The sequence below is a fragment of the Pinus tabuliformis genome, chromosome 2_1, assembly GCF_031772625.1.
Source record: "Pinus tabuliformis cultivar Carrire ecotype Pingquan chromosome 2_1, CPIR1, whole genome shotgun sequence".
Classification (NCBI taxonomy): domain Eukaryota; kingdom Viridiplantae; phylum Streptophyta; class Pinopsida; order Pinales; family Pinaceae; genus Pinus; species Pinus tabuliformis.
This window is the reverse complement of record NC_142299.1, coordinates 543620031-543645526: the sequence shown is the minus strand read 5'-3', so window position 1 is coordinate 543645526 and position 25496 is coordinate 543620031. Positions and strand designations below refer to the sequence as shown.

The window sequence follows — 25496 nt, the reverse complement described above, 5'->3', positions numbered from 1 at the left end:
AAATTTGAGAAAGATAAGGTGCACATCCAGTAGATCCATGTGAAGAAGCTCCAACAAGATTAGTTAGGAAAAATAGGCATCTTTTCCTTCTTAGTAGAAGCTCCAACAAGATTGAAAGTTATATTTGAATCTTAATCAAACCCTGATAGAGATGATTTCTAGATTTACTCATACTCCGACAAGCTTTAACTAAAGAGTTTTTTATACTACGATGAGAGCTGATTTGTTTCCAGTGCGTTGCAATTTATGAAACATACCACAAAAAAATAGTGTGTTAGTCTCACACACCAAACTACGATGGACCCTATAAATTCGCAAGGTGCACCACTATTGGTGTGAGTCGAAGTTGTCAAACGCACCACATATAACTTTTTTTCTTCAAAAACAATGGATTTTTTGACCTGTTTTGCAATTCTAATCCACTAAAAAAATAAATTAGAGAGACAAATAGAAATTACCTTGACATTTGATCATTAGGGAGGCATTGTTGACATGTAGTTGAAAAAAATCAATTTCACCACTGTTTGAGAAAATTGGAAAGCCACGTACTTAGCACGGTACGAAAGCATGGTGAGAAAGAGAAGCACTGATGGTAGGGTGCTTGCATGAGGCAAGAGTGGTACCAATGCTTAAAACATATACAACATTGTAGATAGTAAAAATAAATATTATGGCCAGTAGTTTTTTTTTATTTAACCATGTTTTGGTGCGTTATTATAACTGCACTCGTGCGTAGAATATTTAAGAGCACCAATTTTTTTCTAAGTTAAAAATCCTATAGCGTTGTTGTTGTAAAGATGCAATACAACATTCGAATACATGTATCCCATCAGGGATTTGTGGGACTAAAGCACCATATTTTAAAAAAATTAAGAACCCCTTAGCGGTGTTGTTTCATAGATGAAGCAGGATGTTTTAATACATGAATGGCATTGACGCTTTGTAAGGAGATAGCACCACATCTTTTTAAAAATTTAAAACCCTCTAGCAGTGCTCTTGTTAAGACACATCAGGGAATTTTAAATAATTAACCACACCAGTGGTCTATGGGAATATAAAAATGCATTTTAGAAACCCCCTATTGGTGCTCTTTATAAGATGGACTGAGGGGTTTTAATACATGAAAAACACTGGTGCTTCATTGGAATATAACACTATATTTTTTTGAAAATTAAAAGCCTATGATGGTGATCTTTTTGAGTACACGTCAAGGTGTTTTAACATAGGAAGGGAGCCGATGCTACGAGTGGATATAACACCAACAATTTTTTAAATTTCATCTTTATATGATGTTATCGAGTAGTGTATGCACTAGTTTTCTTTCTTATTTAGTGTACCATTTTTTTTTATATTAAGAAAAAAATATTTCACAGTGCACCATGTTCTATTAGGCACCGATGCATTTTTATATTACAAATGCATCATTAAAAAATCATCTGTTAAAGCATCCACCCACCCACCTCCAATAGTGACCTTCACTAGAAACAACTTTTTGGGCTATTTTTATAAGGCCTTCCACAAAAACATCTTGTTGTATACCTTATTTTTGAGTTACAATACTCTCATCATCGTTGAAATACATAAAGGATTAAGGGTGCTAGTTATTAACATTGGTGAACATTGCACTGTAACCATATATATACATAGTCCTTATTAAGACTTTATACAATGTAGTCATATATATGTTAAGTCATTCACATTCATATTTTTTGAAACCCTCAAGGCATATCTATTATAAATTAATTCATGTCCTTGTAGAACTTTGATATTATATGTTTGAAGAAGGGCAACTGCGTAGTGGCAATCCCTGCCAATAAGAGACTACTTTATAAGAGCAATACTAAGTACATATGAAAACACAGCGCCTAGTTGGTTGTAGCACATCTTTCAAATCTTAACGCCTTGCTTAGAAATACTAAGTACATATGAAAACACAGCGCCTAGTTGCCATTTAAAAATCTCTCCACATTCATCTAAATGGCTAGAAAAGAACTTAAATTGACATTATAGAAACTTCCTTTAAATTGCGGTTAAAAAAAAGCTTTGACACTCCTTCAAATTGCCATTATAAAAAAAACCTCTCACACTTTTTCAATTGTCATTTTAAGATTTAAATTTCTTTTATAAAAAGCAGCTCCCAGACTTCTATGTCTCATTGTGGTGTGTTATTGTGTGCATGGACCTGTTTATGTGTACGTTATGTTCGGTTCAAAGACTTGTATATGGCGGAGAAGGTATGAAGAGAAGGAAATCAATTAATGAATTGACAATTTGCACTGCAGGACATCCTTTCTTAATTTTGGTAAGAATTTTTTTATTTTTTTCTGAACCTGGCAAATTTAAGTTGATCGCAAATCACCGTTAAAAAAACAGCTCTTAGACTTGCTCTCAGATTTGTATGTTGTGGAGAAGACATGAAAAGACTTACAATGACTCGATCAAATAATTTTATGGTCATAGTTAATTTGTTATTGAAATTACTTTTCCCATAAGAAATTTGAAGTTGCTACATAGAAATACTGTGAGTTAATTTGTAAAATATACTTGTGATATGGTTTACAGAGAAACTATAAAAATATTCTCACTAGAACGTCGTCATGACCGCTTTCACAGCTGTCAATCTTCGCCACTCGTTATTTATTGTCCAACTCGTCTGAGCTGGCCTGGATTTTCTAGTGCTTTGATAGCAATGATTTCATTGTTTTTTTCATAAATGGAATCCTTGTTTTTCCTTTCCTCGGACGACAGGTACAGAGATGACCTTATTATTATTTTTCAAGAATTGAAATCTTGATTGGCATGCAATTTTCTTTCTGAAAATTAACATCCCATGTAGTTCCCCATGCTCTTGTCAATGGTTCTTTTACTTCTGTGGATGCACAAGCTTCTCTCTTACATTTACTTTCCACTCGTGTTGTCCAGGTTCTCAAAGCCCCTGTTATTTTAATTTTATATTTTCAAAATTTATCAAATATTTTTGTGTCATGGTCAGAATTGCTTTCCTTCATTTGAACTTGAACTGTAAATTTTATAAAAACTGAGCTTAGGTTTAAAAATGAAATAATATTGGTTTTGGTTATTTTAGTTTGAATTCTTGAAAACTTTTGGTTTATGGTGACAATTGCTCTCTTTCATTTGAACTATAAATTTTATAAAAACTGAGCTTATGTTTAAAAATGAAATAATATTGATTTGGGAATTTTTAGTTCGAATTCTTGAAAAGTTATGGCACATTTTTGTTTTAAACCCTATTTTTAAACCTTTATAGTTTAAACCCTATGTTTTCCTCCTTATAGTTTAAACCCTGGAAAAAATTGTCCTTCTTCAAGGACTTCTCAAGTTAGAATACAAGAGCCTACAATTTTTCCCTCTTAAATTGAATTCTAAACCTTTGCTTGGCAACAACTTGATTAACGAGTTTTACGAGACATTGATAATTTAAATGGGGCAACTCCGCTAACAAGTTTTATTAAATCTTATGCAAAGTAAAATTAAAGATGCATTGTATATTACAGATACAACATTATAAACTAAATTTCCATAAACAAATGCCTACTTTGTAAGAATGACAAGTGGATAGTTTTAATTATAATTTATAATTTCTTAAATCAAACGTTAAACAATATTCTAATTACTTTTTTAATTCTAATTGAAGGTGATATTCCAATTACTTTTTTAATTCTAATTGATTATGATACACGTACTCAACATGCATCCTTGTGAGTGCCACTTGTTTCAATTTTTTGGGAAACTCGCCACCTGGTTTGTTCAGTTTCACTGCTTGTTTGAATTTTTCGAGAAAGTTGCCACCTTGTTTGTTCAGCTTCATTGCTCTGTTCAACAGGCCGGGTTAGAGAACTACACAAACATTTCCAATGAAGCATTTTGAATATAAACTTACACATCCTATGGGCTTGGGATCTAGATATCGTTAGCTATTGGAATTTTGTAGATAACTGGCCAATTAAATATATTTATAATTATAATACTGATGCAGGCAATAACAAGACATGAAAAGAAGACGCTAAGGAAAGGACATGATTGACAACCAAAAATTGATGTTTATATGAACATCTGATTTCTATCAACATCAATATGTATAGGGTTTTCATCCGTGCCATTCTATCCAAATCCTTGGGTTCAGTTATGGAATGCTAACCTTTAAGGCCGAGAAAAAATTATGAAGGGAGCAGAAGAAGAAGAATGCTAGCCATGGTGATCTACAAGGCTAGAATACCATCGTGCCTCCTTTTGTTTATCATGGCATTTTCCCTTCTCTTTGTCATGGCTTTTTCTTTGTTGGATTTTAAAAGATATCATAAAATCAGAGATGAGCGGTTGTCAAATGACATAATCAATGAGAAAAACATAGAAATTGAAAGACTGCAGGAACAATTACAGGTGCCCAAATCCTTTTAACTCTTTTTTTCCCTCTTAAATTGAGTGTACTAGTGTATTGTCCTCAATAATACAGTCATTTGATTTGGTCGAACAAAAGCATCAATAGTAGGGGCAGTCATTTAAGGAGCAATTGTTTACCCTTTCCGATAGTTTCATATAACGAAACCGTCAAATTCTGAACTGTGTAGACGGCTTCGGAGGTGAGAGACGAGGAATTATAAAAGCAAGGCTTGAGAATACCTTGGTAGTCTAGCCCTTGCAGCCCCATAGACCAATAAGACTCCTGGATTGAGCTTGTGTAGAACAAAATCAACCCTTCTGGTTCCATAACCAGCTTATAAGATCCAACATTTGTATTCGTCGCAGATGAATTCGAAACAACCGCCTGCCCCCTTTTCAACGCTTTCTCGAGCAGTAGAGTGTGCATGTGATGATCCCAACTCTGCCATACAAGATTCGAACCCGCTGACACAAGCAAAGAATTCGTGGTATTATAGATCTTAAAATTACCATTATTCGCCATTAAAATTCCATTAGACTTACCACTACCGATACTCTAGACCATGGTTCCATCCAAGTCTTCCAGTAGAAGGTCCCCATGATTCCCCAGCTTGAGCAGTGCACCCTAGAGTTCTCAGTTCCTTCTGGAAACATATTAGTTTGATGAAGCTTTCCCCCTCCACTTCCTCGTGTGTCTGGCATGCCTTAGGTGTTGTTCTTTTCACGTGCTCAGATCCCTCTGTCATTGTGTTCCATCGTGTGATGCAGATTAGGAATTATGACAACTTTAAAAGAATCACAACAATTTTTGTTTGTAAAACCATTGTTGTTTTCTTCTAAAAAAAATCACTCTGCACGTGCATAGAGGGCATGGCTGTCAAAATCACTCCACAAGCGCACCACTCCAGAAGTGCCTCACAAGTGCCATGGAGGGCATGCCAATTCTCTGTGCTATGGCTAACAAAATCACTCCACAAGTTGCATGGAGGGCATGCCAATTCTCTGTACTAGGTTTGTCAAAATCACTCCACAAATGCTTGGAGGGCATGACAATTCTTTGTGTTATGGAGCTGCAAGTTGAGATAAGAATAGCATTAAATGTAAGCTCAACTATTGCAGAGAACACTGGGCTAACATGAGCATGGAGGGGCAAGAGGAATGAAGAGGAGGCAACAGATATTGTGTGTATTGCTTATTGTGTGTATTGAGTGGAACAAAGAGGGGACAAGAGATAGATGAGGTGACAAGTGGCCTGAAGAACATGCCGGTGGCATGCCGCTGCGACTGGAAGTGGAGGCTTAGGGTTTGGATAGTCGATAGTGTGTTCTTAGTTTTAAAAACTTTGCATAAAATAGTTTACTTGCCCCAATTTTCCTAGTTTGCGTAAAATAACTTGTTGAGACAATTGTTTTGAAAAAATTACCATAAAATAACTTGTTCAAACATTTGTTTTGAAAAACTTACGATAAAATAACTTGTCCCAGCTGAAATAACATCGGGGCACGTGAGGCTTGAAATAAGAGGTTGAATTCACAAGTTTGGTTATAAGTTTCTTACACCGAAATTTCCATCGATAAACTTTGGTTAAAGCATAAAAGTTTACGGTCAACAAAGAATTTAAAAGCTTGTCAATGATCAAGCGAATGCTATAGTCCTTGCAGTGCCATGGGCAAGGACTAATAATGATTTGTTTGAAACATGTTTGGATGGAGGCCACAACATTCATACATGGCATATTGCTTCTATTGCCATGTAGCACTGGCCATGTGACCTGCACCTAGCTTGGGCATGTTGGATTTGTTAAATGCATAGATCAATTGTGTAGATCCATGGTGGGAATTCTTTAGGGCTAATCAAAACATTATGGTTTGGTTGAATTCACATTTTTTGTTTCATTTTATGTGTCATTTGTTGCAACTATCATTATAATGTTCAAAACTACTAAATGGTCGCTCTCTTCTTTGGTAAGGCAACTATCATTATAATGTTCAAAACTACTAAATGGTCGCTCTCTTCTTTGATAAGGTTTTCTAGGTGAAACTTATAAGGTGTCTTTTCGTTGTTCATTCGGTATTTATTTTCGATGTATACATTATAAGACTCTCGTATGTCTGTTGTATGCATTGTAGTTACAATGAGGCAATGATTTCACGACTAGCCATGGGCATTCGGTCTCGGCGGCCTGAATTCTTGAGGTTACTCTAACCCTTAATCGAGTTGGTTTGGTATTACCACGACTCTTTGAAATTTTATTTCAATTTATTCATTTTCATTTGTTTCCATCTAACTGGAGTAGTTGGCAGGCATGTATAATGGCTTTAAGGTCTCAGTATCGGTTCCTATGAAATCAAAGCTTGTTATTTCGGTGAAGGGACTCATATTTGACTTGTGGTTCCATTATTCCAACGGTAGCGACGAAGATGGTTCACCTAACCCTTACGTTGAAAATATTAAGTCTTTTATTCTTTGTTAACTTTTATTTCGATTTTCACCAAACCGTTTGTTGTGTTTTAGATTCTGGCGAGTAATGTTTTTGGGCTCTTTCATAATGTGGCCTTTTTGCAATGGTTTTGGTAATTATCTTCTTTACAAGCTTGGTTAATACATTATATTGTTCGACTTACCGGTTATGGATGAGGGTTTTGGGTCATACCCACTTATTTGATCATGACTCGTGTACACTCAATTGTTCTATGAAGGAGAACTTGGGGAATTTTCTATTTTCAAGGTTGTCTCAATTCCCTTAAATTTTAAGGTGATTATTATTACGGTCGTAATGAATCCATCCACTAATTTCATTCTAGAGACATTAATTTTGAATTTATCTTAGGGTTTTAACTAACCTTAGCACCCTCTATCGAATTCATAATTCTAAGTTGATTACTATTTATGAGTTGTCTCTCTTTTATAATTTGTTACTTGTATCATTTTAGTGAGTTCCCTTGTGCTCTAGTGCACATGGTTTTAGTGCAAGGGCATGGATTTACTACTACCTGGGCTTTTCTTTGTGCTCACATTTTAATTCTTTTCCTTGTTTGATTATCAAGGGTTCTAACTCAAAATCGTGTGTATTACATGCATGCTTTCCTTAGTCTAATGGAGGAAGCTTTCTCATTGGGTTAAATATCTTAAATTATTTTTCGACACTTAATTCTTCTTCTAATGTCTTATAGGTTAGCTTCCTTCCAATTTCTTACCTCTGTGTACTAAATCTATGGCATGGAAACAATGAATTTTTTTAATCGATGACCCTATGCAAGGTTTCCATTAGTTATTTTGAATGGATTGTTTTCTACACTAGAAGGGTGAAATTATCATTATACGTGACAACAGTTTGAACGCCATTCCACAACGGTGGAATTTGTTACATATTATTTAAATTATGGCCATGTATCACAATGGTTTACCACTGTTGCCATGTTTAATCTATTTACTCTTTGTTGATATAATTGGATCAATACCATTTGGTCTATGAAGTTCTATGTAAGAACATTTTTTATATCCTCATGGAAACTACTTTTTTACTTCGTGATGTTGTTTTTCGTTCTATAATAGTTAATATAATTAATTAAGGCTCGGGATTTTTATTTTTATTCTTGTATTATCATAAACATGTATAGTTTTGTGGCTTTGGAAAAAAGTTTGTTTATATGTACAAAGCAAAGCTTCATTAGATTTATCCGACTAATGTATAATGGGTTTTGTATCTCATCATATACTTTTCTCATTCACCTTCTATATGATTATGTTTCTCGATTCTCATTCACGATTATCTTTATACTCTTTCTTTTATATATTTGGTCGAATTGATTCTACAAATTTTTTCGATTTGTGTTATACTCTTAATGTTCCCAAGTTTGTGTTTTCCTAACTTAGTTGAATATAGGAGTTGTAAAATTCATCATAGGAGATTATGAGAGTATCATAGTAATAGGTTAATAGCCTTCCTATGATTTTTCGTTCAATTTTACTTAAGATAAAAGAGTATCGAAATAAAAAATGCGCAGATTATAGGTTTTCTGAATTATTTTCATTGGCTAGACTCAAAAACAAAATTGTATAATGAATTTGGGCCTAATAATAATTAGTCCTTTTGTCTCTTCTTATAGAAAGTAGCTTCAATCTCCTTTTGTATCTACATTATCTCTCAATTTAGTATATTTATGGAGTGATAAACATATTATTCTACCGCATTTCATCCTTTCAATTCTCTTACATACTTTTGATCTCAATAGGAATGTTCAAAACATAAGTTTGAACAATGTTTAATTAAATTGTTTCTATAACTATCTCATACATATACTTCAATAGAGAATTTTGAAAGGATCATTCATATTCAGAGATTCATGCTTCTAATCCCTTTTCAGTTCCAATTGACATTACCATAGTAATTAAAAAGTACTATCCATAATATCTACTGTAATATATCTATAAAATATCATGTCCATTCCACCAATGCCTATCATAGAATGTATAATCTCCATCTATTCATGCAATATTTTTTTGATAGCTAATTCCCTTCTTATGTACTTACAATACCTTATTATTTATTCCCATTTTAAAATAGAAATAATGTGTATAATTAAAAGTCATCATACGAGGCATATAGAGATTATTTTCAAAGAGCAAGAGAGCGGGAGTAGCTAGGGTTTTTTCATCATGGACTTGGCCTTACAAACCTCCAACCCCTGCTTTCTAAGAAACAACAGGAAAAAGTGACAAGGAATACTGTTTATAGTAGCCATGGGTGGTATGGCAGGGGGGCAGGGGAGATCCCCTCCTACCAAAACATTGGTGCAGGGGAGAAGAGTCAGCATGGCGCAGTAGGAGGCAACGAAAACAGTGGGAAAGGGATGTCAGTTTTGGTAGCCAAATGGTAAGCGAGGATGGGAGGAAAATGCCTTCCTAGAGCAACCAAGAGACCCCAATTTATTATACCAAACAATAAATTGGAGGAATACAGAGGATATATGAAGGACCATGACCTGATATGTAAGTTTATTGGGGCTTGGCCAACCAAGAAGGAATTGATCAAATGAATCCACCAGCGGTGGAAACCAAAGGGGAACATAGACTTCAAGCTAGGGGTGAAAGTATTTTTCTCTGTAATCTTTTCCAACCTCGAAGACAAGGAGAAGGTTTTCGAAGATGGGCCATATTTCTTCAACAATGCTGGCCTATTTATGATACACTGGGAGGAATGTTATAACCTAGACCAAAAAAATATTATGGCAGCACCCATCTAGGTATAGAGTTTTGATTTACTAATGAACTTTTGGGACCCCTAAATCTTGGAAGGAATACGCAACTCGATTGGAACATTCGTCAAAGTGGTAGACTCAACAAGAAAAGGTAGGTACACCTCCTATGAAAGAATCTGTGTACATGAATATCACTGAGCCGCTACCAGACTACATAGAGTTAGAATATCATGATGAGATATGGCAACAACCCCTTGACTACGAACATATCCCATTCATATGTAGGCGGTGTCATGAATATGGCCACATGTATGGAGCTTGCCTATTAAATAACCCAGAAAACCATTAGAATAAGAAGGAGGCAGGAGAGGCAATGATAAGAGAAGATGGGGATGGCTTTTAGGAGATGCATAAAAGGAAAAGAAATCAAAAACCAATCGGTAATCAGTAATAAAATCAAAATGAGAAAGAGCAACACACCCATAACAAATTATCCACCCTTCAGGCGGAAGAAATGGAGGAGACAAGCATGGAGAATACCAAGGAGATGGAAAGCATGCAAACGAAGGAGCCAGAAGGAAACAAGAAAAAGAGACAAGAGATAGCAGAAAACTTAAGAGAGGAGAATACCATGCAAATGGTAGAGAAAAACCCAATGGAGATCGATACCTAGAAAGAAGATCTCAGTGTGGAAGAGAAAGTGATGAAATTCTTACTATAGTAGTGGAGACATTTGGACAAATGCTTCATTCTAGAAGATCAAAAGAAACTCTACAAGGAAACCTTTCAGCAATATAAGGTTAAACAAGGAATTGTTATTATCGCACAACCAGAGCACCTAGGGTCTCAAGGCAGACAAGGGCAAGAATCAGGAACCCTAGGAAAAGGGGGAAGAAACGGGGTAGAAAACCAATGAATGAATCCATCCAGATGGTGGGGGAACTACTAGTAAACTCAGGGAGAGTAGTGCCATTATCAGGGTCTTTCAACAACCCCCAAAATTGTTGAAATGATTATTACAACATGGAACATAAGAGGCCTCAATAGCATAGGCAAACAAAGATACCTTAAAGAGAGATTGAAAAAAGATAGACCAAGTATAATGATAATACAGGAAACTAAAATCAGTGAAAGAAAACTGAAAGGAATTATGGAAAATGTCAAACCCCAGTACCAGGTTATAGGCCAGGACACAAATGGTAGTGCAGGAGGGTTGGCGATCATATGGAATCTAGGAGAAATATGGTTTGAAGACTGGGTCAGCCTCCTTAGAATCCTCTCAGGTAGATTTAGAGTTATCGGATCGAAAGATTGGGTGCTCCTCACAGGAGTATATGGACCTTATATCCCTGAAGAAAGAAGCGATTTCCTCCAAAACATGGCAAAAATAAGAAGTATATACCTGGAAGACCTATGGGTGGTGGGAGGAGACGTCAACATGATTACTTCCCTAGTAGAGAAAAATGGAGGTATGAGAAGAATGGATACAAACATGGAGATATTTTGTGACACCATAGCATAGCAATGCTTAGTAGACATCCCAACAATCAATGGGGTGCACACCTGGAATAACAGAAGAGGGAATCATCAAATTGCTTCCAGATTGGATAGATTCCTAATACTCGAACATGTTATAAGCAGAGACATATCCATAGAAGCCTCGCTTCTTCCTAGGATGGGATCAGACCACTAGCCAATATGATTGGAAGTCTGCCTGAAAGTGAGCCTGAAAAAACAACCTTTTAGGTTTGAAGCCTTCTAGCTAAGAGACGTGGCCAAAATTAAAAAAATTGAGGCATGGTGGATGTAGAGCAAACAACAAGGGAGGAACTGCATGCATACGTTCCAATTAAAGCTCAGGTAAATCAAGAAGAAACTAAATAAATTGAATAAAGAAGAATTTTGGCATATCATGAAGGACCAGAAGCATCTCAATCAAAGAATGACAGAGGTACAAAAAAAAATCATCCAGGAAGGGAGATCATAAGAGCTAGCAACAGAAGAGGGCTAGTTAATAAGTCAACTGGAAGAAAGCATAAAACATGAAGAGATCCTATGGAAACAGAAATCGAGGGTGAACTGGTTAAGAGAAGGGGAACGTAAGACCCGATTTTTCCACAAGGCCATGGTCCAACATCACCAGAACAACAGAATATTCTCCCTAAAATATGAAGAGGGGAACTGTAGAGTCCAACATGAGGTGATGGAGAAGCTTCTAGTAAACCACTTCAAATATCTCTTATCAAAACCACAAGAAGGCAGAACGGAAGCAATTCAAATAATGTCTCAATATATACCTCATAGGGTCACTCAGGACCAAAACCTTGCATTAATGAGAGCAACTACTCTTGAAGAGGTGGAATAAATTATCAAGGGTATGAAGAAAAACAAGGCCCTTCGATGAATGGTTTTACAGCAGAATTCTTCCAAGCGACATGGCACTTCATGGGAAGGGACATTCTGGAATTCATGGAGTAATCAAGGTGAAATCAAAAGGTATGCCCCATTCTGAACTCCACTTATATAACTCTCATTCCTAAGACATTGAAACCGGAAGATCCCCAGGGATTCTGCCCCATAGCCCTATGTAATGTCATATACAAAATTATAGCCACTCTTATTGTTAAACAGATAAAAGCTCTCTCGCTGAATATCATATCACTGGAAAAGACAGGATTTGTTGAGGGAGGGAAAACCTTGGATGGGCTGGTAACCTCTCAAGAGGTAGTCCATTTTCTCAAGGAAAAAAATTAGCTGGAATAATGATTAAGCTTGACTTATCTAAGGTCTATGATCGGTTAATCTGGGAATACTTGAAGAGCATCCTTAGAGCCTATGGATCTAACCACAAATAGATAAATTGGATCAATGCTACTATGATATCCACCCCTATCATATCTATTCTATTTAATGGGACTCCTACCCAAACCTTTAACCCTTCCTGGGGTCGGAGACAACGAGACCCATTATCACCTTTCTTGTTCATCATTGCTGCTGAAGATCTAGGATGATACATTAAAAACGAATCCTAGGAGTCTAGGACTAAAGGCCTAAGTATTTGGGGGAATGATCTAGCCATAACCCACCAACAATTCGTTGACAACATCATGCTTTTTGCCAAGTAACTCTTAGAGAAGCCCATAGAATTAAAGAAACTCTAAATACTTTCATGAAGGCATCGGGGACCCAAATAAACAATGAAAAATCATGTACCTTCTTCTTCAACACCCAAGGAAATGTTAAGACCTATCTAGCTAGGATCCTGGGGTTCAGTATTGGCAACCTCCCCACTAAATACTTGGGCATGCCTCTATCGGAAAACTCTCTAAAACTTTCATGCTGGCAGCAGATCCTTCAGAAGCTACAAGGAAGGTTAGGCCGCTGGGTTGTTAGATTCCTCAACCTAAGAAGCAGAACTTTCCTTCAAAAAGCAGTGCTCCAATCAATTCCCATATACCAACTTTCAGGCATGGTGGCCGCTAATGGGGCGTACTCCAAAATGGTCGATATATTCAAAAAAATCCTATGGGGAGGGGCTAAATAGAAAAAAAAATGGGCCCTTATATCTTGGAAGGGATTGGTAAAAAAAAAATGGAAGGAGGGCTTGGCCTCAGAGACCCCTACACTTTAAGCCATGTAATGGGAGAAAAATTACGGTGGATATGGCTAGGGGGGAAGGGACTTATGGAAACAAATATGGACAATAAAATATTATATGACAGAGAGAACATATGATATACTGCAGTATTGAGACCCCCCTAAAGGGTCAACAATATGGAACTTGACAAGCCAAAATAAGTACCTTATAAACCAGCCTTCTTCTTGGGAAATTCGCAATGGAAGAACAATAAGATTTTGGCAGGACTCATGGAAGCAAAGAGAAAGACTAATAAATAGGCAAGACTTCAGAGACATATATAGATTTACCAATGATAACAACATCCAATATGTAGATCAATTTTGGAATGAGGATCACGGAATAGGAAAGTAGAGGAGATGGAAGAAGAAGAAATATTGGGGCCAAGGTATAAAGACAAAGCAATGGGAAGAGTTCAAAAAATAAATGAGATCAAGAAAAATAATGATTAGAAATGACCTGGACATTCTGACATGGGGCCACACCATGAAAGGTACCTTCACCAACAAATAAGCGTATGACTTGAAAATAGAACAAGCTCAAGATGGGTAAGGAATTCTTTGGAAAAAAAATTGGAAGGGAGGGTGGTGGCTAAAGGTAGCCCATTTCCTATGGTTGGTATAAAAATGGAGGATCCTAACATGGGACCAACTTCAGAAAATGGGAATTCAGGGTCGATCCCTATGCTGGCTGTGTCAGCAAAACAGAGAGGATATGGAGCATATGCTTAATACCTACCCGTTTGCGGAACAGAAATGGGATTAGATGCAAGGATTATTCGAAAGGGTGGATAGGGACTTCCAAAACATAAAGGAAACAATCCTTATATGCAACAAAAATATTTTCTCAAGCCTAGTACTAAATCGAGCATGGGGATTGGCTTTAGGTTTAAACCTATGGGCCATATGGAAAGAAAGAAATCACAGAGTATTCAAAAACAAAACATTACCCCAAGATCAGGTGTATGAAGGAATAGTTAGAAACATTAGAGAAACCATATTAGCAGGACAATGGAGCCTTGAAGATTGGCAAGTTCCCCCCTAGGAAGCCAGAATCCTAAGAAAACTTAACCTAACAATGGAAATACTGGCCCCAACTTCTTGGAGAAAGACAGGACGAGTATAGGTTCCCACTCTCAATTCACTACCCCAGGAGAAGATTTCATAAAACTTAATGCCTATGGGGCTTCAAAAGGGAACTCACGAGCAGTAGGCCTTGGTGGCGTCTTCAGAGACAATCAAGCTAACATGCGGTTCATATATGCTGACTCGTGTGGGATAGCAAGAAACAAGGTGGTAAAATTTGTTGCAACTGGACAAGGACTTCGAATACTTGTAAACATGGGATACTAAAATGTAGTTGTGGAAGGTGACTCTAGTTTGGTCACAACCACCTTAGCGAAACTAAAAAATGGCACCACATGGGATAAACTGAGCCAAATTTGGTGGAAAATGTGCCTTATACAAGAGATAGGGGAGCTTATCCATAAGTTTAACTATATAATGGTCGGACATGTAAGACGGGAAGGGAATAAAGCAGCTGACTTTCTAGAAAACTGGGGATGCAATAAACAAAATGGCCCGTTGGAAAAATTATGGCTGATACAGCCTAGGGATGAGAGGTTTGAAGCCTTGGAGGAAATACTAGACCAATATTATAGGCAAAGCTAGGAAAATTGGAACCCAAACAACCAAAACCCTAATCGGGGTGTGTGCGGAGGTTGGCAGGGACGACGAATAGTTATGAAGAGTAAGGGAAAGGTATCATCCACCACCCCCCACATGCTCAAGGTGATGAGTGCGGTGGCCCTTCGCATGAGTACATGCAAGGGTGGTGGGACAGGTGACAGGCATGACAGGGATGAGGAGGGTGGTGTAGTAATTAAGAAAAGACAGTGAGGGTGAATTGTATTATGGTTTGCAGAGTTTGGAGTTGGAGCATTAGAGCAGGAAGGTGTTGGAATCATCGACAACATCTGAGGAGCGAGAATGGATTTTGAATAGAGTGGAGAAGGCGTCACGAAAGACAAGGGAGGGAGCCTCCAAAGGCCAAAGATCCAAGCACATTGGAACCACGAAGAGGAAGGAAGTCAGTTGAACATCTCATTAGTGAAGCTGCTGCGACATACCAGGAGGGAACAAATGTAGGAATCTGTAATATGTTGGAAGAATGGGAGGAGGAAATTAAGCAAAATAGTGAGACAAAGGAGGAGATAGAGAACAAGAGGACATTAGTCCCGATCCTGGGAATACTAGAGGAAGGATAACCCAATTCAAACAGACCTTATATCTCTATTGGCTTATGAAAATCTTGCTGGGGAAGGCCATGGAACAAATATCGGTGGGGATGGCTCTGTCCCTCCAAGACATGCCCAACTAAAAATAGGATTTGTAGCGAATCCTATTCCAGCTCCACAAGAAGGACATCCGAATAGATATAATTCAAACACACATCCCATGCACCATTGAACTGAATGAGATGCCTGGGGAAACTATTAAGGATCAGGCACTAGTGGAATCAACATCGGAAGAGTAGTAGGGATAGTTAGTTAATCTGGTTTCTTCTTCTTTTTTTATGCAGGTAGAATTTACTTTACATTATGCATGCTTATTATAGATAGACATATACCGTCTTGTCATGAAACTCAGACATATATAGCTTGGTTATAAAGACTAAAAATTTATTGTTTTTGGATGGCTTAGAACGAGGATAGGTGGCCAACAGAATTGGTTTCCCAATGGGAAAGTTGAGGCCACCTAGCATATATATGTGGTGTAAATTTTCCATTTATAAATAGAAAATGGAGGGTCCTGCTAAGCTTAACAAAAAAAATCATCATGCGAGAAAAATTCAACTTTCTTTCATCGTCAAACTGTAAAAAAATATAAGTTACAGTGACACTTTAGCCATGTCTTGCATTCATTAAAATATTTTTTGACAATAATTCTACAACAAATGATTGATACTTATGAATTTTAATTCTATATAATAAATCCTCAATCAACCATTTTATCTTAAACAAATTCATAAATACACAGGGAATATAAAAGAATAAATTGTTACCTGTAACAAAAATGCTTGTGGAATATTCAAGAACAAAGCACATCCCACCCAATTTTGAACTACCTCCAATAGTTCTCTTGATCTAAGACCTTCTTGCCATCAAGAATCAACAACCTATTTGGTTCCTATGTGATTTATTTAATAGATTTATTCCCAAGATGTTTTTTTGCATCATCCTTCTTTAAAGTTTTCCAATGTTTTTCCTAGGCATTTTTATTTCAGTTTTTTGAAAAAGCTTTTTCTTTAAATCACACCTTTATCTACTATTGTGCTTTATTCCACCCCACTTAGTATTTATCTCCAACTAAGTGATTAACATAATATCTCTCCCATTATGTTAATATTTTTAATTGTTTTATCCTATGTATTTTTAGGAGACTTTTAGGGAAGGTTCATCATGTGGACTTTAACCACCAACAATTTTTCATAACCTGACAAAAATTATTCTAAAACTCTAGTGCTCCTTCCTGAATATTTACAAATAATTTATTTATTAACTCAAATAATAATAAAATAATTACATCATCACATAATTTCCATCGTCGGTCCCATAGCCATTCAATCCAATAATAGTTCAAAGTCTAAAAATAGTCAATGTTTAAAAAGAAAAACATAGGGGTTTGACATCCCCCCCCAAAAAATAAACACCATCCTCAGTTTTTTTCTTTCATTTATCTTCCTCTTTGAACAATGTTGAAAATGATTCGAGCATCTCCCAGGTGGCTTCCTCTAGGGTAAAGTGCTTAGATTAAACCTTAACCTAGGTGATGGCTTGATTTCAAAGCATGTTTTACCACTGATCTAAGATGTGTAGTGTTTCTACCTAAAAATATCCTTCTGGTTCCACCTATACCACATTCCAATCGATCATGTGAGAGCCATATGAACAGATTTCTTCAATAAAGAGACATGAAAAACATTATGCACTTTTATATTCACCTAACTCTGCCTAAAATCTAGAAGGTGCCATAGAACATTGGTGCTATTTTTGCACAAGTTATTAGTCTCAAAGTGTTCTTCCTTGGTTTCACTTTTACATACACATTTTCTCCTACTTTGAATTCTTTGTGCATTCTTTTTTTATCTGAATAGATTTTTTGTTTGTCTTATACAATTTTCAAATTTTGTCATATTTTTTTCACTACCTATTCCATTTCTTGAAGAACATCAATGAACAATATCAATTTATCTTCAGGTTGACACCAACTTAAGGGACTATGGATTTTCCTTCCATACATTTCTTCAAATGGGCTCATCTTTATAGATGCATGATAGTTGTTACTATATGAAATTTTTCCATGCAATAAACCCCCCCACTTGGTGGGTCTATCCATAACATACATTCTTAGCATGTCTTCTAATATCTTGTTTTTCTCTCTATTTATCCATTTGTTTGGGGGAGGATAGGTAGTATTAAAGTTGAGTTGCATGCCCATTCCTATAAACAATGTCTACCAAAAGTTGGAAGTGAATTTAGAATCTCTATCAGATATCACCACTTTTAGTATGCATTGTAACTAAAATATTTCCTTCATGAATATATCTACAATATTTTCTATTCCAAATATAGAGTTAACATGTATGAAATGTGCTACTTTACTTAATTTTTCTACAAAAACCATAATAGAGTCATGTTGCCTTCTATTTGTTGGAAGGCCATTGATAAAATATAAGGAAATAACCACCCATTTCCATTCCATAATGGGTAATGGGTTTAGTAGTCTAACTGGATGTTGGTGCTCTACCTTCACATACTGGCACTCTAACATTTGGCCAAATAATTTGTCATTTCTCTCTTCATACCAGACCAATGAAATTCTTTCCTTAAAGCTAAAAATTTTTTTTGATATCTCAGATGTTCTAAAAAAGGTTTCTGGTGATGTTCATCCAAGATTGTATGCTTTATTATAATTTCATTAGGAACGTAAATTATGTTCCTATATGTTAACAATATTTTTGAATTCTCTGCATAACTAGGTACTATTTTTTTCTACAATTTGAGTTGTATTTCAAGATAAAATTCATCTTTTATGATCAAATTCTGATTTGTTCTAAAATATTTGTTTTAGCACTACTAACAACAATTTCCATTAGTTTATTTACATTCCTTCTTAAAAAATATGCTAGTTTCTTATGCTTTCCTTTAATATGCATTATGTGAAACTCGAGCACTTAAATCAAATTGAATGAAAACATATTTTAGACTAACGTGGTCAGTAAAAAGTGTAATTTTTTTGTCCAATAAGTAGTGCCTCCACATTTTTAAAGTATGTATAACAACTATTTCTATGTCATAAACAACATAATTTCTTTCATGTGGTTTTAATTTTCTTTACTCATATGCAACCACAAATTTCTTGCATTAAAACACCACCCAACCCTTCAAGACATGCATCAATACATGCTACAAATTATTTTTCTGTATCCACAATCTTTAGAATAGGTGCTACTAATAACAAATGTTTTAATTTGTCAAAACTTTGTTGACATTTGGCAATACATTCAAATTTATGTTTTTTATTTTGTAAAAAAAATGTTAGGATAAGCCAATTTGGAAAATCCTTCAATGAACCTTCTATAATACTCAGTGATACCCATGAAGGACATGATATATGACACATCCTTAGGTATTTGCCAATTTAAAATGGCATTAACCTTTTCAAGATCAATATATAATCATTCTTTAGAAATAACATGACCCAAATATTATATTTTGTCTTTGTAGATATCACATTTGCTGAATTTTGCATACGAATAGTGTTCTCTTAAAGTTTGCAGCACTATTCTTAAATGTTCTTCATGTTCTTATTGATTTTTTCAAACACACCAAGATACATATATGATGACCAATATAAATATATATAGGTGCATTGGTAATACATTGTTCCTTAAACACATAAAAGTTGCAGGTGCATTGGTAAGACGGAATGGTATTACTACAAATTTGTAGTGTCCATACCTTGTGTAGAATATTGTTTTGTGTATGCTTTTGTATTTTATCCTTAATTGGTGATATCCTAATCTCAAATTAATATTTGAGAACACTTTTTCCCCTCTAACTTAATCAAACATATCATCAATGCAGGGTAACAGATATTTGTCCTTGATAGTTAAATTATTCAATTGCCAGTAATCTATCACATCCTAAATGTGCCATCTTTCTTTTTCATAAACAATACTAGGGCTCCCCAACAGGAAACACTTGGTCAGACATAAAATTTACCTAAAAACTCCTGCAATTGCATTTTTAATTCTAGTAATTTAGGAATTATCATTCTATAAAATGATTTTGTTACTAGAGTGGTTCTTGGTATCAAATCAATTGAATCGTCTATGTCCCTTGTTGGTGGTAATCATAGAATTTAGTATTGGAATATATCTTTAAATTCTTTGATTACAACTAGCTCATCTATTTTTCAAACTTGTATTTTCTCACTAATTTCATCAATTTGGAAAAAAAATAGTTTACAACCTTTCCAAGCACTCCTTTTCAGTTATAAGGATGAAATTTATCTGACAGAAATAGTCACGTGTATGCCTCTTATCAGTTGTTCAATTCCTTCATCATTTATGAAACTCACAATTTTCTCTAAATAATTTATTACAACTCTATTTTTCTCTAACCAATCCATGCCTATCAACAAATTATAGGAACCTAAAGGAAGTATGCTTATATTCACTTTAGTTTCGTAGCCATTTAATTGTATAGGACACTTTTTGATGTAGTTGGTAACTTTCCTCTTTGTACCTGTTGCTTGGTGTACTAACTATGCATTTTTTAAATTTTCAAATCTTAATTTGCATTTTCCCACCAATTTTGGACTAATGTAGCTAAGACTATATCTTGGATATACAAGTACAAATACAGACCAGTCTAGTATTTTACCTTCAATTTCAATCATGGTGGATTGATGCTCCACTTGTCTGTATTCTAGTGCGACATTGATATTTTTAATGTTTCTTTCAATACCATTTATTGTAATTTCTTTATGGATAGTTTGTTCATTTTGAGTAGATATGATCTCGTGTGTATAATTTTGTAGCAAGTGAAGTTCTCCACACCCCCCACATTTTAAAAGTTATCTCTCCTTTCCACCTATTACCCCCCTATTTTTTAGCTCTATTTTTCTTTAACCAGTTTGTGATTGTGTAGGTTGGGGTAGACTATTCTTGCTAAACTTATTTCACTATTGATCTTTCCAAAAATTCTTCATGAGAGAGAAGTTTTGCTTCTTTATTCATCTTGTAGATTTATATTTATCTTTATTTGACCAGGACTTTGAATCTTCACTCTTATTTTTAAGCTGCTGATAACAAAATATTTCCTTTCTTACTACTTTATCCATAGTCTTAGTATTATCAAATTCAATCCTTTTTTTACACAAAATTTCTAAGAATTTTAAAAATAATTGTACTTTTGCTTCCTCCTCCTTAATGGAGGGAACATATCATAACAAATTGGTAAAGTTTGCAACAAACTCATCCATACTTAGTTGTCCTAATCTTAAATCATGGAATTCCTTAGCATAATCATCATAGTGCCTCTCAATTAAGTACCTGGATTTGAACTATTTTTCGAATTCCTCCCATGAAATTGCTTTCTCCCCAAGATTATGCATAGTTTTTGCTTCTTCCCACCATAAATCAGCTTTCCCTTACAACTGGTAAATTTCTCATCTAGATTTTAAGTTACTATCAAATTCATAGAATTGGAAACACTTAGTAATATTTAGAAGTCACGCTTCTACATCTTCTCCTTCTTTCCATAAAAGTTAGGGGGTATTATCTTTTTGAACTCTCCCTGGAGTTTAATTTTATTTTTCTTTCTGGATCTACTTGATTATGTTTTATTAGAATCATTTTCACTTTCAGATTTGTCATTCTCATGGTCACAACTTTTCCCCTTCAAGGGATCTTCCTTATCCCCATCTACCTTTGCATAGAGAGGTTTATGACTTGAATTTTCAGTCAAATCCTTTATAACATATTTTCTTGTTTCTCGCTTTCCTTCAATGAATGTTCATGACCAACGATGATGTTCACCAATTCTTGTCATAAATATCTTACTATATCCAAGAACTAATTTATTGGAGGTGTATCTTCCCCTCCCAACTCCACCTAAACCTCTCCTCATTCAGCATGAGGCTGATTCGAGGCTTATACCACTTTGTACTTTGTATGTTTCTTAGACTTGTACCTTATTTTCAACAGCCAACACACATTAGCTTACATGACACACTTTAACTTCTATATTTTCTCTCTTTTATTTTTCACTATGGTTTTCCCTTAGGCCTAGTTTTGATCCTACGACTATGATACCATATGTAACATACCCAATTTATGTACTAAAAAAATATATTCTCAATGCTATTATAGTAAGACAAAGGTCCAACATGACCATTACAATCATTCAATATGTATTTTACCATATAATCTATCAATAATTTTTTCTTCAAATCCATTGACGCAAAATGGTTTGGGGTTTTCATAGTTCCCCATTAGTTCTTACAATGTTTAATACTTTAATGTGATGGATGGTATACCTTACTGTTGAGTTACAATTATCTCATCATCATTTAACTGCATAAAGGATTAAGGTTGTTAGTTATTAGAATTGTTGCACTTTCCATTATAACCCTATATATAAATGGTCCTTCTGAAGACTTTATACAACATAGCCACATATATGTTATATCATTCCCATTCATATTGTTTGAAACCCTCAAGGCGTATCTATTATCACTTAATGCATGTCCTTGTAGACATTTGATATTATATGTTGAAGTAATGAGTTGTTTGAAACGTGTGGGATAACATTTAAATGGAGGCCACCGTTACTCATACTTGGCATATCGATTTTATTGGTACATTACCATGGGGGTTTCACTCAATGAACCTTTGACATAGCACATGTGTTTGCGGCATACTAAAAAATATGCCAAATTAGACTACATATTGGAAAATACCTTTAAAAATATATTTATTTAACCCCCTACCAATATGAACCCAATACACGTTCCCAATTTAAAAAACCCCTACTTTCAGTGGATATTGTAGGTATCTTTTTTTACATTAACATTTTTATACCCCTTTATATTTTTTCATTAACTTTGAACTCCATTTTTTTATACAAAACATATAAAATTTGTTTACCCTGTATTATATGCTTAATATATTATGTCATTTTTTCCTCAATATCTGTCGCCCAATATGAAAACAGATGGTATGGTATTTCTCCCCCAGTGAACACCATGCATGTCGCACTAGCCATGTGACCTGCATATAGTTTGGGTGTACTGGATTTGTTACCGAATAATATCAATTGTGTAGATTCAATGGTGGGAATTCTTTACGGTTAATAAAAAACTTACGGTTTACTTTAACTCACATTTTTCGATTCATTTTTTGTGTCATTCGACCAAATAATCACTCTACAATTATGCTAGGTATCATGGCCCTTTCTCCATTGTCATGTAGTCGCGGTGCTACTATGCTTGTAGGAATTGATAAAAGGTGTTGCAACTATAATTCTAGTGCTCGAAACTAGTAAATGGCCACTCTCTTCTTTTGTAAGGTTTTTAAGGTGAAACTTATAATGTTTCTTTCTATTGGTCATTTGGTATTTATTTGCAATGTATATACTCTAATCCTCTTAAATGTATGTCATATGCATCATAATTTAAGTGAGATAATGGATTTAGGAATAACCACGGGAATTCTACCTCCACTCACTGAGTTCTTGAGGTTACCCAACCCTTAATCAGGTTAGTTTAGTATTACCATGACTCTCTAAAAATTTATTTCCATTTTCCCATTTTCATTATTTTCCAACTAATTGGAATAGTTGCAAGGCATGTATAATGGCCTTGACGTCTTAGTATCAATTCCCATGAAACCCAAGCTTTTTATTTCGACAAAGGAACTCAGATTTGAGTTAGGGTTACATTATTCCCACTGTAGCCACAAAGGTATTTCCCCTAATCCTTGCATTCTGAATCTTAAGGATTTTCTTCATTGATAACTTTATTATGATTCTCACCAAACCCTTTGTTGCATTTCAAGTTCTGGTGAGTAATGTTTTGGGATATTATATAATGTGGCTTTTCGACAAGGATTTCCGTAATTATCTTACTTACAAACTTGCTTAATACTTTATGCCGCTCAATTTACTGGTTATGGATGAGGGTTTTGGGTCATACCCACTTCTTTTTTCATTTCTCATGTATACTCAATCGCTCTCCAAGGGAGAACATGATGAATTTTCTAGTTTCAAGGTCATTTCTCACTTCCCTTAAATTTTGAGGTGATTATTATTACTGTTGTAATGACCCCATCACTTGAATTTCATTCTAGAGACATTAATTGGGAATTTATCTCAGGATTTTATCTCATTCACAATTATGATTTGATTCCTATTTTTGAGTTAGTTTTTCATTTATGAATTATTCATTGTATCATTTTAATGAGTTCCCTTGTACTTTGGTGCATAAGATTTTAGTGTGAGGGTGTGGTTATAATGCTAATAGATAATTTATATGGGATTTTCCTTCTGTTAAAATTTTAGTTATTTTAATTGTTTGTTTATCAAGGGTTCTAACTCCAAATAGTGCGTGTATCGCAGGTATGGATTCCTAATCTAATGGAGGAAGTTTGTTCGTTGGGTTTAAGATCTTAACTTGTTTTTCAACACTTAATTCTTGTTCCAATGTCCCACCAGTTGAATTCCTTCCAATTTCATACCTTTGTGTACCCAAGATAGGGCATGGAAACTCTAATTTTGTTTATTCAAAATCCATATACACAATTTCCTTCAATTATTTCAAATGGATTGTTTTCTACCTTAGAAGGGTCCAACTATCACTATAGCCGACAAGGGTTTGAATTCCATTCCACGACGATGGATTTTTTTACTTATTATTTATATTATGGTTGAGTGCCTTAATTGTATAACAATGGTTTTCCACCGTTCCCATGTTTAATATATTTATTTTTTCTTGATATAATTGGATTACTGTCATTTTGTCTATGAAGTTCTATGTACAAAATCTTTTTATTTCCTCATGAAAACAGTATATTTTCTTCTTTCATGGTGTTTTTTTTCATTCTATAATAGTCAATATAATTAATCAAGGCTTGAGACTTTGATTTTTCTTCTTTTATTATTAGAAACATGTATAGTTCTCTAGTTTTGGAAAAAGGTTTGTTTATATGTACAAAGAAAATATCTGTTAGATTTAGCCGACTAATGTATAATGGGATTTTTTAATCTCAATATAGAATTTTAATATTCACCATCTCTATGATTATGTTTCTCTATTCTCGTTCACAATTTTATATATATATATATATATAATTATAATTTCTTTTTATATATTTGGTCAAATAGATTCTATGAAACATTTCGATTTGTGCTATATTTTTAATGCACCGTTTTTCTAGCTTAATTGAGTATAGTACTTGTTAACTCCATCATCGGAACTCGATTCTGATAGTAACATAATAATAGGTTATTAGTCTTCGTGTGATTTTTCTTTGAATTTACTTGAGAGAGAGAGAGTATTGAAATTGATTATAAATACCAGGTTTTTAAAATTATTTTTACTTGCTAGACTCACAAACATAATTGTATAACAAGTTTGAGCCTAATAATAATTACTCCTCTTATCTCTTCTTATAGAAAATAGCTTCAATCTCCTTTTTTATTTACATGATCTGTCAATTTAATCTATTAGTAAAGTGATTAACATATTATTCTATCACAGTTCATCTTTTCAATTCTCTTACATACTTGTGACATCGATAGGAATGTTGAGAACATAAGTTTAAATAATGTTCAATTAAATTATTTCTATAACTATCTCATACATACAATTCAACACATACTTGTCCTAGGCCTTTTTGTTTTAGTTTTTTGAAAAAGGTTGTTTTCTTTCTCTTTAAAACACATCTTTCCCTCCTAATGTACTTTATTCCACCCTACTTAGTATTTCTCTCCACCTAAGTGATAAACATAAAATTTCTCTCCCTTTATTTTAATATTTGTAATAATTTTCTCCTATGGATTTTGAGGAGACTTTTAGGGAAGGTCCATCACGTGGACTTTAACCACCAACAAATTTTCAAAAGCTGGAAAGAATTCTAGTAAAACTCAAGTGATCTTTCCACAATATTTATTAACTAAAATAATAATGAAA

General features: G+C 34.7%; 1 long non-coding RNA gene across 1 annotated transcript; it reads left to right on the top strand.

The window, feature by feature from the left end:
* Nucleotides 1–5343: 5343 nt before the first annotated feature.
* On the top strand, nt 5344–24270 carry LOC149201440 (uncharacterized). The gene is made up of 3 exons (XR_016253870.1): nt 5344–6809; nt 6916–6974; nt 23924–24270. It is a non-coding gene; the product is annotated as an uncharacterized LOC149201440 (long non-coding RNA).
* Nucleotides 24271–25496: the final 1226 nt, after the last annotated feature.